At 40.0% G+C, this 2,783-nt stretch overlaps 1 pseudogene; it reads left to right on the top strand.

The window, feature by feature from the left end:
• Positions 1-464: 464 nt before the first annotated feature.
• On the top strand, positions 465-2,547 carry LOC111225728 (annotated as a pseudogene).
• Positions 2,548-2,783: the final 236 nt, after the last annotated feature.

Below are 2,783 nucleotides of genomic sequence, written 5' to 3'. Positions count from 1 at the left end.
TTCCTAAATATTAAGACTTTAACAGCCTATTGAAACCGTATAATGTGATAAAGCGCTACTGTTAGTAATATTCTGAATAAGCTATTTGCAGCCTGATATATACACAGTATAAATTAAGTCTGCCATTTTAAACCAGTATTTACTGTAGAGCATTTGAAGAATACTTGTTTGACTGGAGTAAATTAAATATTTTTTATGCTTTTGTTTCCTGTTTTTCATGGTGAAAAGTTGAGTAGCTCTAATCCAACAACTGTGTTAAATCAGAGGTCAGAGATTTATGGCTTTTGTTTGAAGGAAGAAACTGAAAGAAAAAACAAGAACGTGGAAGAAGTCATACAAGGAAAAAGAAGGCTTGAGACAATTAAATATTTGCAACATGTTAAAAACATGGAAAACTGCGCGTGAGGCAGACCTATGGTTTTGCTTTTGGTTAGTTGTCTCAGTACCTGTGTCAGCTTGTCAACTACAACATGGCAGAAAGTTCAGTGACGGTATGTACAGACAAGCTGTTGAAAGTTTTAGTCATTGGAGATGTAGCTGTTGGGGAAAAGCAGCATTATCTTGCGTTAGTGTGAGAAACACTTTGATGAAAGATACAAATTTACTCTTGGAGTTGACTTTACTCTAAAAACAGTTGAATGAGATGCCAGAACAGTGGTGAGACTGCATCTCTGGGATATTGCAGGTGAGTGTAGTCAGTGTTGCAGTATGTTAGTTTGCTCTACAGAGCCAAAACACAATAATGTGCTTCAGAGATTCAATCTGCTGAAATCAAACTCAAACACATCCTGCTGTGATTTGATGATAACTGTTGAATAAGTTGACAGTATGTTCAGTGTTCTCATGCCTGCAAACTGCAGCAAGTAAAACTGCAGTGTTTTTTTACCCAGTGTTTTCTCAGGTCTTATTTTAACCCTAACCAGTGTCCATGGAAACATAGTATTTTATTTCAGTAAATTATTCTTGTGAGTCTCTCACTTGTTACATAACGCTAAAGCAGCACTCCAATTTGATATGTTAATTCAAGTCACACATGATAAACAAACAGAAGCATTACTTACTGTGCGTCTGGAGCAACTTTAAATTCAAATTCAAGAACTGTGAGCCCTTTGCCAAATAATAACAGCCTGTCTGTGTGAAATGAATCAATCTTCACTCGGGGAGTCAGATTTGAGCACAAGCTGCGGGGAAACATAAATTACACAGATTTATTTTCTCTTGCTTCAAGGTGGAGGTTCAAGAATATGTCCAGAGTGTACTACAAAGGGGCGATGGGAGCACTAGTGGTCTTTGACATTACAAAGAGCCCCACCTCGGGGGGGTGTCTTAGAGTGGACGCAGGACCTGGACAGCAAAGTCTGTCTCAACGGTGGATGCCCGATCCCTGCTGTCCTGCTGGCCAACAAATGTGACATGACAGGGAGGGACGGAGACTTGTTGTCTTCTCTGGACAGCTTCTGTGAAGACAACAACTTGGTGGGCTGGTTTGAGACTTCTGCAAAGGTGTGTGTTGCGTTAGAGTTATTATGAGATGAGCTGAGATGTGCCAACATGATTAGATGAGTCAAGTAAGATTGAAATACGATGTTTTTCAGTGCTGCTTCTCTTTTGCCATGAAGGTTTTAGTAAATTAATTTCAACATAGAGTCAACATGTGAATCAGCTCTGTGAGCCCATACCTATAGGTGCCCTTTAAAACCCCCATTTCACAATGTACCACTTGACTTTTTGTAAAATTTGATTACAAGCGTTTTTTTTCAACCCATAAAGGAACATTTGATTCTTCAGTTTATCTAAGAAAAAGCAACAATCACCACATTTAGAGAAACATAGTTTTCACTGGGTGGCAGCAAATTTTGCTTTTATCCCTTAATTGTGACTTGTGGCTACTGCTCAGCGAAAATTGTTAAACAAAAGTATCAGTGTGGCACGTGTAAGGAAATCAATACACAGCAGAAAAATGTAAATATGTGTGAGGTTGTGCTCCTGTTTGGCTCTTTTGAAACTGAAGCTGGTGATATTCATTGCATTTTCCCCAATAGGGTTCAGTTAATAACATAAACTTCATACTCTCTCATCCTTTTCTTTAGTTTAAATCAATCACTGATTGGTTGACTAGCTCACTAATTAATTAATTAATCTTGTCAATGGATTTTGTGGCTCACAAACAGAATTGCATGCATTATACTATTCTGTATATCTGAACTTTAACGCCTAAATATCCTGCTTGTAAAACAAATATTAACACACAGGAACAACTCACAACACTCAACACTCAGCAGATGCAAACACAATGTTCTAAATCATATTCTCCCTCACCATTTATTACAGGACAATATAAATATTGATGAGGCAGGTGCCTTCTTTGTCAAACAAATGATGCTGTGCGACACCGGGCCGTCCAATGAAGACCACCACTGGGACACGATCAAAGTGAGCGAGGCTCCCGAGGAGAGCCGGAGCCGGAGCCAGTCATGGTGCTGCTGGCGACCGAGGCAAAGAGCCAAACAAAGGCCGCCAGCGGTTAGACGCTCTGACAGGACCTGAGTCTGATACCAAGTGTTGAATCCACAGCCACCAAACAGAAGCCTGTGAGTCTGTGTGTCATAGCCAGCAACTTCGTATTCATATTACTCATATTACAGCTTTCCCAGTTTTCTCAATATTGTGTGGCTCGTGTGGGCTGCCTCATAAACACCTCTGTGGAGACGACTGATAATCCACTGATACAGTCAGGCTAATAAACAGGTCAGCATGACACACATCCTGCTGGGTAAAGTCTG

This window comes from Seriola dumerili, unplaced genomic scaffold (assembly GCF_002260705.1).
Source record: "Seriola dumerili isolate Sdu_G_001 unplaced genomic scaffold, Sdu_1.0 BDQW01000149.1, whole genome shotgun sequence".
In the NCBI taxonomy this organism is placed as follows: domain Eukaryota; kingdom Metazoa; phylum Chordata; class Actinopteri; order Carangiformes; family Carangidae; genus Seriola; species Seriola dumerili.
Note: the sequence above shows the minus strand (reverse complement) of the source record. Positions and strands in the feature narration are given on the sequence as shown.